The 17,817-nt window shown below is 37.9% G+C and overlaps 1 protein-coding gene across 1 annotated transcript in view; it reads right to left on the bottom strand.

Annotated features, from left to right (window-relative positions):
* POLA1 (DNA polymerase alpha 1, catalytic subunit) overlaps positions 1-17,817 on the bottom strand; it is a 191,913-nt gene that overhangs the window by 62,530 nt on the left and 111,566 nt on the right. The window lies entirely within an intron of this gene.

Raw genomic sequence — 17,817 nt, 5'->3', positions numbered from 1 at the left:
TTGTACCCCTAAGATCCAAAAATCACATGTAAAGGGAGGAAGATCCTTGTTTAAGGAAATGCAATCAATGATGCAGGAGAAAATGGAAGTCTTCTTGCTTCGAATGCCATATTTGCGCACCTCAGTCATCCCTTTCTTGATATATACTGACACCTCTGTTGTTCAGTTCAGAAAACGTTAACATGCAACAGAATTATTTTATACAACTATACAGTCCGGACAAAATAACTCCATTTAAATTTTTAAGTAAAGCATCACTTCTTTGCTTACACTTGAGAAGAAAAACAGTTTTAATTTTTATTCTTAGTAATGACAGCAGGAAGGCCTTTTATTCATTTTTTTTAAATAGAAGCTATCGAGACTTTAACGTAAGCAGACCCATTTATGAACAGCTGACTTTTCGCTGTTAAAATTATACAAAATCTGAGCCACTTTTCTCCATGTAAGCTCAAGAAGACAAAGCAAAACGGTTGTCTTAACAGTAGGAAAGAACAAACGCTTCTGAGATCAGTAAGGATCTGAGAACACCTTTTGCGTGAGGTCCAGACACAGGTGAAACCAGCACCATACCCTGTCTACAAAAACCATCAATAGCAGATGCCTAGGCAAACGGCATAAGAGAAAACATAAGCTTCTTCCAGAAGATTTGCCCAACACTTGGAAACGGTGCAAGGACCTCCTCAATCACTTCCTCTCCATATATTTTTTAGTGCTGGATGCATTACTACATCCTCAACCCACTGAATTTCAAGGTCTTTCTGAATCAATGTACACTTTTAGCATCCACAATACACTGCAAAATAACTGAGCTGTAGAAGAAAGTGTCTTATTTCTCTCAAACACACAAAAATTCTTTTTTCATGTCCTCTAGTTCTCGTGTCAGAAGAGAGTAGGAATGATCATCCTCTGCATTCACCCTTTCTGTTCCACTCATGATATTACAGACCTCTATCGCATCATTTGCAGCCAAACCCCTCGCAAACCAGAGTTCTACATTATTTAGTTGTTCCTTATGTAGTAACCATTCCAAATCTTTGTTGCCATTCTCTAATCTCTTGTAGGCTCTTTATAGAATGAGATGTTGGGGAAAATGGGACAAACAGGGAGGCAGATGAAACCAGTGCTGCACACTCTGCCCAGGAGGCTTGAAGAGCCAACTTGTTCTCTGCTCCTTTATCCCAGCTGTTTTCCTGGTTCACTGGTGAACATCTGAACATTGAGCAGCCATTTCCAGAATGACATTTATTATTATTCAAATACTACAGTTTCAGTACAATTAAGTCACAGTAGTCAATACACACACTGGATACAAAATTAAAATCGGGTTTTTAGTAACTACATCATGTGACATTCACTTACAGAAGATTTCATCTTCCATTGTAAACTAACAAGTCAACTTAGTATCTGAAAGTCTTCCAGCAACTTTTCTCAAAAACGATCTGCTTTTATTAATCCTGAGCAGCTCAGCATTATTAAACTCTCATTTTAGTTTATCAGAGATCTCTGCAGTAGAAGTTTCTGCTGTGAATAGTCTATTTTTGCCTGCATTTCCAAACTTCTTCTTTTGTTGCTCCTGCAAAGAAGCTAATCTAAACACACTGGGATTCCTGGTACTTTGATGGAAATACTTCAAATCAGAGGACAACTCGAAAAATTGCTTGGAACCATTCTCACTGCCTGTGTAACAAGCTGTATCATCATGTTCTAGCAATGCCTTCAGCCAAACTTCCATCATGGCAGCCGAGGTTTCCAACTACTGTCATATTTCCTATCCTTATACTTTTCACAACCTCACTCAGAGTCCTACTGCCACGACTGCCAACTTGGCGGGGAGGTCAGTGATAAGAACCTGAACTATACATCTAGCTATACATCTTCTCCAATTGATGTAGATTCTGGCTTGTTGACAAGGCAAATTTATTAATAAGATCACAGAATGAAAATATCCTGAGTTGGAAGGGACCCATAAGCATCTCTGTGGCCAAGTGAGCTGGCTCCACACAGCACCACCCAAAATCCAAACCCTATGTCTTGTTGTGCTGTCCAAATGTTCCTTGAACTCTGGTAGGCTTGGGGCCATGACTATTGCCTTGGGAAGCCTATTCCAGTGCCCAATTACTCTCACAGTGAAAAACCCCCTCACTAGACATGACTTAAATTTTCTCTCCTTGATGGCAAGGACAGAACTGAATCTATTTTGTGACTCAGTAATCCAGTGTCTTGGTTCAATATGATTATGTCAGATATTTGATTTACTTTATTTTTTGTCACAGTCTTTTCTATAGTTTCAGGAGTATACAGAGAATTTCTTGGTGGCTTGTTCTTAACAAGTGCTAGAAGTTTGATTCAGGGATTTGTTTGTTTGTTTGTTTTTGTCGTGCTTTTTTTTTTTTTTTAAGATGAAATGTTAACTCCTTTCCAAAAAACTATTTGTTCCAAAAACCTCACTTTCCTCACTTTCTTCATTTCTCCAGCCATGTCATATTGTCAACTTTCTCCCACTTGGTGCCATGTACATCAAAACATTTCCTATTGCTTTTTCAGAAAGGAGTTTTTGCGTCCTTGTGGGCAGACTAGAATAACCTCCTGTGAACTTCATAGCAAAAGCAAGGTATGCACCACTACCCTAAGATGCAGGCTTAAGTCCATAATGCAGAAATGAAGTACACAAAACAGCTCTAAAGACTTAAGAGTTGCAAAGAATCAGAGAATGCCCCATACATATGGAGGTAAGGTTAATTTCACCCAACTTTGTGTACCTAGAAGCCTGATAGCCAGTCTAGACATCCTATGATCCGTTTACAGTAAATGAAAAAAGCATCTCCAAAAACCAGTTCACCGAAGATTTTGAGATGAGGCAAATCATTCTGTAGGGCTCTCTTAACAAAATAAGGGTATACCCTGTGTCAGAATAAGCCGTTTTGAAACAGCGTAATGTAATTGGATTTTATTGGTTTTTTGGGGGGTTTTTATTGCTATGCAGATTAGCATTAATCAATACATATTTAATAACGCAAGGTGAAAAAAATATCTAAAATTCAGAAACCTTGTATTTCAGAAACCGTGTAGTTTGCTGCACAACTGTTGCTCTAGCTGTCCTAGTACTATTCCTACAGTTGCTTACAAATTTATGGCAAATATCACAAGTTACCTTAGAAAGACAGAAGCTCTGCTCAACATGGCTGAGCTACTTCATCAGTAGATACTTCACCAGGAAAAGCACTAATTCTGGCCCTGACCCGAGGTCTTTTTGAGTCAGTACGCACAAATGAGTCTCCTGTAAAAATGCTAGTGCTTAGCTTTGGTTTTGCACACGGACTTAAGATTTATTTCTAAAAGAGGAAGTTGTTGGTTAGTTGCTTCAATTTATTTATTTATTTTTTAATAATTCAATTTTAACAGATGTGGAACAACTCACTTCTGTAAAGTTATCAAAGGGACAAACTTGAGATCTTCACACACTCACTTCTGTGAGTACTAAGAATATTGCTAGAGCCATTCAAAAACATTTTTGGAAAAAACTGTCACGTATCTTTCATTCAGAAGACAGTAAGGGCATTCTCTGTCTGGAAAGCTGTCTATGTCCCATTTGCCTATTGCGTGGTATCTAAGCCTTCCTATGAAGCATTAGGCAGCAATCTGAAGCAAACAGAGCTATAAAATATAAGCCAGGAAGTGAGAGGTGCAGAAGGTACCCTAGCCCAGTCCCAAACCCTCCTGATTTTGCATATGATTGTTTTGGCTGAAACTGTAAGAAAAGATTTTCTTGTGCACAAAAAGAGCACTTTCATGACTCAAAACATATTAAATGACTACGTTTGAACTTTAAAACAATTTATTATACTAGAAAAACAAAGCATGAAAACTGCCAGATCATAGGGTGTTTAGTTAGGGAATGCAAGTACAACTGAAAAAACAAAGCCTAGAATAGGAGCAGCATCCCAACTTCAGCTGAGCAGAACACTCAGAAATAGACAACCATGAAAATACTGCATGATAAAAGTAACAGTGCATTTTCTGCCACCTATTGGCATTTTTAGCTAACGATTAAGAATCAGAGGACTGCACAACTAGCAAGATACCTCTTCTATTATACTGAAAGGGAGCACAGTGTTGCTCCAGACAAACCATGATTACATAATGACATTTGAAGCAAGTTTTTTTATGCAGTTACTTCAGCCTACTGCTGAAGAAAATACTGGGAACTTTGCTGGTCACAAAATATGGAAGGTGAAACAAGATTGAAAAAAATCCTTGCTTAAAATAAAAAAGAGTAGTTTGTGATAAAAAATCATTCAGATTCAACAGCTTATTATTATTTTACTTTTTACTTTTAACTACTTTTAACTATTTTTAGCTACTAAGAACTAATGATCACAAGATAACTTGCTGAGAAGCACATTTCTCAACAAACCGTATTTTTGAAAATTGAGATCTAAGTTGTCTGCATTAAAAAAAAAAAAAAAAAAGAATGTGTGACGTAGATGTTAACTGAATGTCCCTTCCTTTATGGAGAAAACAGTTAATGTAATTTGTCTAGACTTCCTACCAGATATAATTAACATTAAAGAGGTCTTTTCTTCTTTGTCACCTCTCTATTCAGGACTTATTTGCGTTTGTTTGTACTTACTATCTGTTAATCTCTCTTAACAAATGACAACAATAACTGTTGCTGCTATGCATGGAAATTAAACGTGTAGATAACTGTGTGAAGGGAGCTATTTTTGAAAAAGCAGTATCAGAAACACATAGCTCTTTATGTCTCTTGTTTTGCTTTGATAATTAAGCCATAGCCTTGATTTGTTTTTAACAAAAAACTTTTCCATGGACATGCATGTTGCAATCAAATTCAATACATGCATTATGTTCTGATTCAATTTGTTCAAGTGTATTACTGTTAACCCTTATTTGATCCGTGCCTATCGTCTTCACTGACCAAACAAAACCAATCCTTCCTTTCCCAGCAGCTATCACTAAGTCTGTAAGTTAATTTGCAATAGATCAAACAAAATCATAATAGAAAACCTTCAGTTTTGTTCTACTTGGTGTCTGCAACACTGGGGGAAATGAAATATAATTTGACTTAAAAAAAAAAAAAAAAAAAGAAAAAAAAAAGAAAAAAAAAAAGCACCTAGAATTTCCAAACATTCTGTCTACAAATGCTTAATTCACTTTAAAATATAAAGAAAATGTCTTCAAAAATAAACCCTGAAGCAAATGCACAGCATAAAGGAAAATCCCTCAAGAGTACTATGTCCACAAACTGTAGCTAATGGGGAGAAATTTGCAAGTCAAAAGTAATTTTCTTCCTTTGTAAGTCTATTCTTGAGAATTAGTCTCTCTCACTCTAGTGATCAACAAGTATTATAATATTACCACAAAATACAGAGGCAAGTGGTTTTGGAACAGGCTTTCAAACACAAGTTGCAGGAGTCAACAACACGTATTTATTGAGCTTTATCTTAACCATTTTTATAAACTACGTCTCACAGCATAGTCTAGTTGCCTGTTGTAGCAGAGGACTGGATGTGCTAATCTACAACACTTCTGTATGTGTCCTCCTACCTTTAGACAGCCTGGATGCTGATGGACTAAGATGCTTTAAACTAACATGGAATAAAAAAAAATGCAATAGTACAAAGGAGACAGTTGCATGAACTGAAAATTATTTAGGCCACTATCAGTCACTTTGGAGATGAATTTAAAATGTAATTAGTGCTTCCTTCGCTACAGTCTCCATTCAGAACAATCTTACTGTGGATTTTTTTAAACGGGATCTTGGTGCACGACATCGAATGTCCAGATGGATGAGACACCTAAGCTCAAGCATATTGGATCCAAACTCCATTGAATCTTCCTCAGCAAAAGCTGCAATCTTATTTTAAAAGCTGCATCTTATTTTACCAGGCCTTCTCAAAAAGAAAGTGTGGGAAGACTATCTGAATCTGCTTCCTTAGTCAATCAGTATGAGCTTGCTGATGATAAGCCAGTATTTGGAAAGCTGAGTATCAGATGAAACAACGAAAATTTTATGCTTTGAGCATTATGGGTAGCCTGGATTGATGGGCTGAGGCCAACTGTACAAGTTTTAACCAGACTAAGTGCAGATTAAATGCAGTCCTGCATTTTGGTTACAAAATCCCCATGCATCGCTACAGGCTTGGGGCAGAGTGGCTGGAAAGTTGTATGGAGGAAAAGGATCTGGGAGTGTGACTCAGTGGCCATAAAGTTATTGGTTCCACTTGCCACAACCTGTTGTACATCTCAAGTGCATTCCCTGTGTCCACCTGTGTCTTCTATAAATATCTGAATGTTTCAGGGAACAGATAGACAAACACTCTTCAGTAGTACGGAGCATCTCAGGAATTAGAACTTGAGCCAAAACCTTGGTTTGCAAATTCTTTGGCAAGAGTTTTAGCTATTAATAGTAGCTACATCTTTTAAGAACTGCATCACAATTAACACTTGAAACACCACAGGTGGAATCAATTTCCACTTAAAGTTGAACTACTACTAAAAAGTGAGGGAAGTTTTTCTGCAGTGTGCTAGAAACTCACAAACTTTAAGTAAATTCAAACTGCAAGCTACTTTTTGTTTCTTCAGAAGAAAGAAATACTCAGGTATTAACACTGACACAATCTAACGCGGTGTTGGGGAGCAGCAATGAAAATCTGAATGACAACGTGAGGAACTAGCGTTACACTCTGAGATTTCTGCAGACAATAAGCACTAGAGTGACACTTACATTCCCAAGATATAAGCCCTCAGATCAGGGACAGTATCATAAATAATAAACGAGGTTTCACACAGAAAACTTTACCTACTTCCTGAGATGAAGCTCAGTGTAACAGGTTTACTCAAGTAAAACTGGAGCTTTTCACGGGGTAATAAAACTACTAAAAACCTCAGAAGATCTCTCTTGAAGAGAAACCAATTCTACTGCTGGTAGGCACAAGAAAATGAACTCATTCAGTTGTTGGAAGGCCTTTCTCAAGCTGGAGGGCTCAATGAGGAAAGGCTAGGATTGGCCTACAAACCCATACTACTCTGATGCCTGCCTGCTTCATACACTTCCTCCTTTGCAGCTAACTGCTTCATTCCGATTGTCCTCCCAGAGCAAATACAAAGATGCATGAAATAGCTGCTGGATCAATGCTAGTGATGGAATAACTTGTCTGTGGGACTAGTAAAGTAGATTTGGTGGAGTCCAGTTTGATCAGGAAAGCTCCACACAGGTGACATCTTAAAACATCTTGCCTAGTCCAGACTATGCATTTCCTAGACAGCCTGATGGATATGACCACTCCTTTGAAATTTGAAGCTACTAATACAAAGAGCTTGGAGACTGAATTATTTTAACTTACAAAAGACTGCATTAATGCGTGAAGGATCACAGTATGACAACTAAAGCGCTGTATGGATAGGCAAAACAAAAGGCAAGTAAATTCATTGCAGAGGTGAAATTCAGAAATAACCTTGCCAGAAATGTAAGGGAAATGAAAAAAAAAATAAAAATCCTATCTCAGTAGAGCATCACATATGGAAAATCAGCCATCAGGTTTCTTTCACTTTCTCAGCCTCTTGCAAGATGACGACCATCAGAAAGGAAGCCTGTATGAGAACATGTAACAGCCAACTTCTCTAAGGAAACAAATTTTTTTTTCAGCTCTTCAGAAGTTAGCACTAGAAGGTAGCTGCATCTTCACAAGTGGAGAATCTGACTTATTTTGATAACTTTCCTACCAAGTATAATCACCTTAATAATGGGATTTCATTCTGTACTGATAAGAATCATATAAACCAGCCCTTAAAAATAGTGATGGAATTAGAACCAATTGCTGATACAGAATTCTGGGTCAGCAACTTTTTCAGCATCCTTCAAAGCACGAGAGGAAACTTGGTATGCAAGCATACCAGACTCTGAGCGCTAACAAACAAATATCTGTGAGACTGTGAGAAGAATCTTATTTTTGTATTTGAAGGATACCTACAGGATGTGCAAAGTTTCTTCACGTGTAGTTTCAGATATTTATACTAATCATTCCAACCTTCTTTTCCACTCTGACAACACTTGACTTTGTAAAATTTAGAAGACATTACCTGAAAAGCTTTCTTTCTGATTTTCATTTGTACGGCTTTCCTTACTACAAAGAGATCAAATTACAGGGAATCAGAAGCCCTAAAGTCAGGTTCAAGAGATCCCTGACTAGAGGTATGTCTGAATTTCATCCTAGAGTTTCATGATGTGTGTGCCAGTTCTTTTGAAATGCTAGGCATAACTAATCTTTCACATAAGTAAAAAATCTCTTAAAATTAATTCATCTAACATTTATACTCAAATCTAACAATACAAAGACGAACTTTGAGAATATCTTGTTTTAAATGATTTGTACTGCTGTTCTCACTGTAACATTTAATCATCTCCCAGCTAATAAACTAATTATTTTTCACACAGACTCTTAAAAGATTGTTTTATAAAAAGAGCTGGAGCCAGATACTACTGATGCTGGCTGATTAGCGCTTCTGGCTTTTAATGGGGACTTTAATGTCTTTTAATTTACCACATTAAACATATTGCCAAGCTTGTTCTAGCTGAAAGGAAACATACCGTAGCAGACTTAGAATAGGGAAGCACCTTACATTTTCATAAATTTCTTTAAAATTTATCCTACAGCTTAAATTCCTCACCCAGGGAATGCTTATTCCCTATTCTCTGGTAGTCTGTAATGCATTGCCTTTAAGTTCCAGGCAGCAATGCAAATAGTTTAAGTAAGACAATGACTGAAACTTGCTCCTGAAATTAATCCATGAAACTTTCTACAGTCCATTTAGAGATCTGATCATAGATCCAGTGTGACATAATTACTATCCATACCATAAGTGAAGATAAGTAATTTCTTTTTCTTTAAATGAACTCATGTCCATTGGCTTCAAACTTCTTTTTTCCCTACACATTAAATATTGCACCTAGTTTGTCACTCAGAAAAAAATAACTTACATTTCTCACTATGAGTAGTTTTAGAGTCTGATGCTTCCTGATCATCCAATTTAGAAAAGAAGTAAACAGAGACCACATCTTTTCACACTTCATTTCAGGCTGCCTCACTTCAATGAAAGTTGAAGACAATTTCAATTTCTTTTCAAAGCACTTCCTCACATTCAGAGCTTCTTGAGTTTTGGTCTATATAAATGATCGGAATTCAGCTGTGGGATGGAGTGGATTAAAAAAAAAAACAACAAAAACACAGTAAAACTCTCATAAAGAAACCTTTCCTGGCTGGTTCATTCTACCCCTCCTGAATTCATCATTTGCCTGAGAAAGCATTATCCAGGATGATCAAATGATAGAAGCAATCTCTGAGGAAAAATACAGAACTGTTTTTTAAATGAAAGAATAGTAACAAGGAGATATGAATTGCTTTTGAAAGTGTACTATTTGAAAGCAGTACAGACCATGGAGATGTCTGTTTACATATTCAGTATATATTTATATATTCACAGGAACAACATTAAAGAATGTTATCAAACTGAAACATGTTAGCCAACAGCTTCCGAGTGTAAGCCAAATGATCACTTTACCATCCCATGAGATGGCAAGAGAGGATTCCCTCTCCAAAATAGTATGGACTGAACCCTGTTGTCCTCAGAGACACTCCCACCTCCCATTTGCAGTTCCTTTCTGCAAAGCTGCCAGCTCAGACTGACTGAAAGGCAACTGGAGTTGACAGGATCCACATCCTTGAAGGACCACAGCAACTAGGCAATCTGTAATTGAGGGTACATAGCTTCAATAACTCAGTATCTTAAAGAAAATATGAGAGAGGAAATAAATACTAAGTTTCTCAGAAAAACATGGAAGTGTCCTCCTGTCTTGAAAAAGCAGATGACATTAGAATGACAGAGGAAGCGATGTGGGCTCCAGGCAGCCACTACAAAAAGTGAAGCTTATCTTTCACATTGAACTGTTCAGATTCAAAATACCCGAAGACCAAAGCCCAGTTCCCTTTGAGTATTGCAAAAATTTGACATGAACCCCAGAAGCACGAACCAACAACAAAATTCTGTCCCATAAGAATAATTTTTAGTTTATTCACTACTGACATATGTTAAATACCTTTTCATAAACTGGCTACCTCAAGATCCTATTAGTAATGTACTGCTCTTGTGACACAAAGTCACAGAAGATAATATGTCTATTACTCTGCTACTGAAAATGAAATCCTGTAGACATCCAAGAAGGATATTTTGTGATTTGGATATTCCAAAGGAAAAGAAACAGAACTTCTTTCTAATCCAAAACTGAGTGAACACTGAATGAAAACACCCAAGATTGAAAGAAAACTTCATAATCCTCTAGAAAACATTACCTTGAGCAATATCTGTTATATCAGCTTAATTACTAGTCTCATAAAAAGATACCAAAGAAGGCCATAATGGAAAAAGCAAGAAATGTACCCCACCACCCCAAGCTGACAAATGCTCAAGGTAACATTAAAAGTGCTTTGATCAAAATTATCTTACATGAAAGAAGTGAAAAATATCTGTAGGGCAGTGCAAAAGTTTTACATGTTATTAAAAATTGATTTTTTTTTAAAGTAAGACATCTTCAAATGTACAGTCATATGTCATTTCATACAAGTCATTTGAAACTTATTGATCTCATTTGTGCAGGCTCTGTCATCAGTCTGCTGAAAAGATAATGGAGCACTCCAAACCCTTATGATAGGTTAGATGCAAACAGTGGTCCTCATTTAAACACATGTAATAGCAACGCAAGCAGACAAAATCCAACCTTAACAGCTGTGCATTATACACTAAATTAGCAAGTATGTTCTGCTTTACTTCACATCAAAGCCAATACCTCGGTCTTGTTATCTTCAGTAAAATAAGGTTCTGGGCAGCCAAAATATTAAGTATGGCACGCATTCACGGGTTAGAATACTCTCTCACAGAAAACCAGCAACTACCAGCCTTTTTATTTTACTTAAGACAATATGAAAACAACTAAAGATTTCAAGCAAGCAACCAGCAGAAAATGACTGTGTATGGAAAATAACACTGAAAAAAGAATCACTGAAATAGGTTTTATGTGCTTCTGTATGGACATCTAAAGCCTCTAGACAGATATTCAAGTCTATTCTGTAAAATGTTCTCCCCTATTCATGCAACTCAAAGCAAGCTACATTCTTCAGCTGCAACAGGTCACAACTAAGTACAGTGCCTTGCTTCAGAAATAATTTTGCTTTGTCTGTCAACTGTCAACAAAGCACAAAGAGCTCATAAAGTCCATCCATGAATTGCCTGTTAAAGAATCTAGCAAAATACAAACAAGAACTTAAGGTATCTTAAGACCCGTGCCTCTACTTTGGGCAGAAAGCTGAAAACACCATCCCCCTGTCATCTCCCACTACTCTGCCCTCCCCTCTTCCCTCAAACACAAACGTAGTCTTTGATTTTCCCCTGCCACAGAAACGTTGTTCAGGAAGTCGGGTGACACCAGATTTAACAAGACCACGGAGGGAATCCATGTGCCCTTGTATATGGCAATGTCAGTAAGATGTGTCGACTCCAGAACACATTTCAAGTGAATGAAGAGACAGGGAGGCAGTTTACAAGAAACATTTAGCTTTGCAACATGATTACAAACACCTCTAAAATACTGAGAGAATTAACACAGTCGTGAAAACTTTAAAAATAATAATGCTCATACATACATAATATGTAAACTTAGAGGAGCTCAAGAGAATAAAAGATAATGGTAGACAAAATGTTTTCAACATGCTGTTCACCTTAAACTAGAAAAGTTGAAAGCATCGCTAAGCAATGTTTGTTCATTTAAGTTTAATTATTTTCTCCTTGAGAATGGAACTAATGAAACTGAATATCTTTCACGGTGTCCACGACCAGTCTGAATGGTCTGTAAACAGGGCTGAGGACAGACAAGGGAACTGGCTGAGCTGGGGGGTTGCTAGGTGATGCAGAATGTAAACTCACAAACTTGCTCAGGTTTACTTAGCTTTCAGGCTGCTCTCACACAGGCTCTCCAAAGTTTTAAGAATAAATTTCCAGGTAGCTAATTAAAAACAAAAAGCCCAATAATTAAAAAAGAACAACCCTTCTTCCTCTTCACTGCTTCCCTAGCCTACTCCCCCACACACAGAAAGAAAATTAGGAGAGAAGAAAGGAAATTCACAGCAATAAAGTGCAGGAAATTGCAATATTTTGAATACGATGAGAGGAAGACTAATATTTCCTCTATGTATTTGTGTATTATGTATTCGTGTATTATATTGAAAGTGTTTCATCTCCTTAATTTTATTTTGTATATGTAAACAAAGAAGATTTCTGGAGCAATACTCTGGGCTCTTAAAGTACTTACAATGAATATCAAGTCACATTTACTAATATTTCCCGTGCAGATTACAAAAGCAAACTTTTCTGTACAGCCATTTGTTTCTGTCCCCATCCTTTTCAGAGCTGTGGGCTTTTTTTTTTGTTGGTTTTTTTTTGTTGTTGTTTTTTTTCTTTTTTTTTCTTTTTTAACTTTTTTCTAAAGTATCTGATCAGAGATTGTCCGGTAAGAGCACTTTATTAGATCATCAGTCAGAGGGTTTTACAAGCACCGAGAGCTATGGGCTCAAATGCAGCACATCAGTTTTAATAGCCGAAGGTCTAATAGTAAACTGCAGATACTGCTGAGAACTTTCCATGCACTGAACTCTTGAAAAAGCACCATCTCTCAAGCTTAAATGCAGCTGCCTCTTTCAATGCCGCAAATGGGTAAATTTGACAAAAAAGCCACCATTAAGACTACATGAAAGGCTCAAGACAACATCCTTTCAATGCTTTGTACTTCAGTAATCAGATGTACTTACTCACCCCCTCCCCCAAACCCGATCAAGAACTATTTCTGAATGGTAGGAAATAATTCCACTTTGTACATCTTTTAGTTAATCAAGACTTTCTATTCAGCAATTTGACCTTTTGTTCAAAACAGGATTATCAGTTTTTTCGCCAGTTACCAAGGGCGACTCGCATGGTGAACATAATTGCAATAATTTGCAAAACACCATGGCAACCCACATTACAACTAGGTAAATACTGGTCTTTTGTGCTACATTGTTATTTTCAGAGATGCTGAAGTCAAAGAACGAATGACAAATGAACACAAAATTTATATTTGCTTTGTCTCAAAAGAGAAGAAAATTGATAACAAGAATTGGGGGGAAACCGACCACAGCTGTAATTTCTAACTTGATTAATTAGGATGGTAACAGTCCTTAACAGTATATTCAACAAACAGCCCTGACTCGGTCTCTCCACCCACCTCTCCCTCTTTCCTCACTACTACCACTAACCCCCACCCCAGACAAATTTTTGCAGCTAGGAGAACAAACAACTCCATTTGCTCTTTTCTTCAACTTAATGGAATCCTTAATTACAGAATATTGTTCTCCCGTTCTTCATTACACTGCAAACTGCGAGTGAGAGAGAGAAGAAGGAAGGCAGTGCCACGCAGACGGGGTAGCTGCAGTCATCTTATCTGCCTTTCTTTTTTTGTCCACAGCGGACCTAAAGATGAGATGGCATTTTTAAAAATAATATTAACAGCTGCTGCGTAGCAGATAATTAAACTATTTAGTGCTTGAGTTCTCTCACTGGCAGTGGTAGTAAACCATGCAAGCTCAAGTCAAGTCATGATTAAAATCCAAAATCAGAGGCAGTAGCTGCTTAATGTTTTTTCTTTGAATTACTAAACAAGGTGGTTTCTAAGAAAATACTTATTGTTGAAGTAATAAAGGAAGTAATATTATGTGTTTAATAAACTAAGATCTTTTTCACTTATTTACTTTTAAATTGTAGGAATCTTACAGTATAGGCTTTTGTGAAGACTACAGGAAGCCAGATTAAAATGAAGTATTTCAGAAATATGCTACAAACAGAGGAATAACACAGCTTAAGGAAAAAAAATCCCCTAAAACAATGTCACACAGGTTACTAATGAGAATTAAAAATCAATTTACTCAACACTACCAATTCACAAGTTTTGAGCTGCGGAATTTATCATGCTACAGTGAACTGACTGAATGGTTGAGACCTTAGTTTTCATGATACCATTAATATAAACAAGCTACATCTCTATGCAGGCTAAATTCTGCCATCAGATGCTTGCACATGGCTCCTATAACATTAGCATCCTTCAGTAATGAATGTTCACTGTATGTTCACGTAAAGAGTACATGAAAAATACATTAAGCTGCAAAAAGCATGCAATCAGAAGCCAGTGTAATCCTCATTTCAATTCCCTGTACATACAAATCATGTGTCAACTTACAGTTAAGGACCACATCTTTATTTTAATTCTCATTAAAGGTCTGGACTGCCATTAGGATGAAATAGGCTTGCAATCCCTGCATACTGTAGACACTAAGGCTATATGGTAGAACGTTTTTAAAAGTAATAAAGACAACTAAATCCTGCCCCAGAAAGCTGAAAAGTACTTTTATCTCTGCTACAGAGATCCTCTGTGCTGCCGGCCTTATCACTGGGAGGACTCACAAAAAACAGCCACCTGAAAAATCAGGCTGGTTTGGGTGAAATGTGAAGTTGAGTATACCCAACTGCAACCCAAAAGCTGTGCTCTTCACAATGCTATGTGCTCTGAAAAATTTGGTCTTTCGCATTGCAGATCAGGTATCCACAATTTCAAGAACATTTGACTGTGCCTGATTTCTCTGAGAAATAAAAATATCGTCCTCTCACTGTATGAGAACCATTCTATACTACAGCAGAGCATGCCACACAGAGAGCTCCTTGACAAAAACAAACAATTCCAGGCAAAGTCTCACAGAATGGATGCAGTATGCAATGGAGACAAAGCAGTTCCACCTGCCTGATCACCTGATGAGTGCCATCCAGCCCACAGGATAAAGTTAAGCAGGCAGTATTAAGTCCTGCATTTCTCAATCTTCCAATGTCCAACTCTTCAAAGCCAAGATCTTTCTTCTATTTTAATATATTTTTAAAAGTCCAGCTTTCTGCCCATCCTTCTCCAAAATAAGGTTTAAAGGAATGTACAGATTTTAATGCTTGAGCTGCGGGGAGTAACCCAAAATAACAGTGAATTTCCTCCTTCCCTACTTGCCATATATTTTGCCCAGTATTTGTCAATAGCAGAGGCAGGCAGAAAGATTTTATATATATCACTCTCAAATATAATTGCTTCTCCTGTCCAGATTTTCACAGCTCTATCTTCATGCATCTTCATACTATTTCAAGCCTCCTTGCCCAATTAGGTGCTTACCTAGTAGAATCCAAATTTGAACAGTCTATTTTAGGCAAGTCTACTTAATTCTGCTTCTTTGCTTTTCGTTTCCACTACATCCACCAAGTTCCAGTTCAACTCTCTTGTGCTAGTTCCAGTCTCTTTGCTCACCTATAGCCATTCTTTCCATCAAATTTCAGATCACAGAATGCCTTGAGTTGGAATGTATTTAAAAACCCATCCAGTTTCACTCCTTCCTGCCACCCACCAGCTTAGGGTGCCCAGGGCCTCCAACTTGGCCTTGAATACCTCCAGGGATGGTACACCCAAAGTTCTTAGGGCAGCCTGTGCCAGTGCCTCACCACCTCTGAGAATTTCTTTCTTATACTTGCTTCCATCGTTTTACTTTTTCTTTTAAATTCTTTTTATTTTTTCAAAAACTTACCTACCTCCTGCTCCATCTGTATCTGAAGGCAGCTATTTCTTTTTCTTTCCTACTTCTGCAAAATTTATTGACATCCTTGGCCAGACGCTCATTTTCTGACCAAGGGTCTAAAACCCATTCCTAAAACCCAGAATTCTAACACGGAATTTTGCTGAACTTGAATATTTGCAAGAACCTACTGCTAAAATAACACATCAAACTCTTTTCTTCAAGGCTTGTAAATTTAAATAATTTAGATGGATTTCTACATGGACAGCAAAAGAAACCAAGGATTAAATATATATTCTTCCTCACAATCAAGCCATACGAATGGCATTTCAGGAATGGCAAAGACATCTGAACAACTGTAATACTGCTCTAATGCACTATCATGCAATAAGCAAGTGATTATAATTAAAGCATTTTCACGTGTGTGACCTACAACTAAGCTGATTTAAATTACACTAGACTTTCCCCTTTCCCACTCCTCTTCGGGTGACCGCAACGCTGCATAAACATAGTTGCTTGCTGGTGCTCATTAGGCAAATTCATATATCAACACGCATACCTTTCAAATGCAACTTCTCATTTTACAATGCTTCAAAATAATTAAATACACCCATAGCATTCTTTATTCTGAGCTAAAACCCTTACACTACCCCTACTTAACTTCATTCTAAATGTTTCTGTTTTCTTCCCACTCCTGTTATTCAATTAAACATAAGCAAGACACCCCAAAGTCTCAAAAATCTCTTCGGGAGTATTCTGGGATCATTAAGCTTCTTCTTTAGCCTCCCTTCAGCTATACAATCATTTTTATGACTATATAGGTCACTTTAGAAGTAATGCCTCCCATTTATCTGCATGGAAATTACAACAGAAACGAACACAGTAACACTATTTGACAGAGCAAATTCTCAGCTACAAAACACTGTTTTTCAATAGTCACTATCATGAGCTATGCATTTTTGCCAGTGATAAACAAGAGTCTGCATGCCATGCTCATAAAAATCTGCACCAGCAGAGGTGAACCACTGTTACTGTTCCCACCACTGAAACACACCCCCACCGCCTCACTGTGCTCCCATCCACTGTATGACCTCCACTGACATTCAGCAAGTATCAATGAATGTCAGTGCCACTTTTATCTCAGAGGAAGAGGAATTCACTTCCACACCTTTGCTCCATCCACACTTCCATGCCAGATGCCACTGTGTCAGACTGCCCCTCTCTGCTGCCATCAGTCACATGGCCACAACATGTAATGGAATACTGGTGGTTTAAGTTCAGCCTCTACAGCCATACCACCATCTGCCTCTGTTTTCACAGGCCATCATGATAAAATAGGAGGCATTATTTTTGGACCCACCCTTGTACTTTCAGCATGTACTCCCCAAATCTTCCTGCAGTCCTTACAGGTTTTCTGTCAAACTCTTAGTCTGGCCTGTTCTTTTTGAAAAGGCAGCTCTTGTTCTATTTTCCCCTCATCTTAGACTTCACTTATCTTTCCTACTGTGGTCAGACTGCATATTCACTTCTTCAGAAATGCCTGACTTCTTCAGTAGCATCTTGCACCCGATGCCATGCCAACCTTCATGTAAGTAGTAAACACATTTTGAGGGAAAACAGCCATAAATGTCACACTGCTCATGCAGACCAGAGATTGCGTCGAGAGCATTTGTTATCAATAATTATGTTTTTCAGGTCAGTATTGCTGCTACTTGCTGTGAATATCAGAAAGCACTCAAGAATCTAGGCTGATCTGCCCAGTTCTCAGCGCAGAATGGCTAACGTGAGAACGGACCTCTTGAGGCCACCTGGACCAATTTGCCCAGAAGGGAAACCCAAAGCAGGGTGGTGCCCAGGCCTACGTCCAGGAAGCTTTTTGAGATCTCCAAGGAAGAGACCTCACAGCCTCTTGGCAGCCTGAGCCAGTGCATAGCACAGAAGCGCTGCCTGGTGCTCAGAGGAAACCTCTGCTGCTCCAGTCTGTGCTTACTGCTTCTGGTCATGGCACCGGGCACCACTGGAAGAAGTGCCATCTTCTTTAACCCTCTCTTCAGTAACTGCTTGGTAAGATCTCCCTGAGCCTTCTCTTCTTCATACTCTACAGTCCCATCTCACCCAA

This window comes from Tympanuchus pallidicinctus, unplaced genomic scaffold, assembly GCF_026119805.1.
Source record: "Tympanuchus pallidicinctus isolate F22 unplaced genomic scaffold, pur_lepc_1.0 scaffold14, whole genome shotgun sequence".
In the NCBI taxonomy this organism is placed as follows: Eukaryota; Metazoa; Chordata; class Aves; order Galliformes; family Phasianidae; genus Tympanuchus; species Tympanuchus pallidicinctus.
Note: the sequence above shows the minus strand (reverse complement) of the source record. Positions and strands in the feature narration are given on the sequence as shown.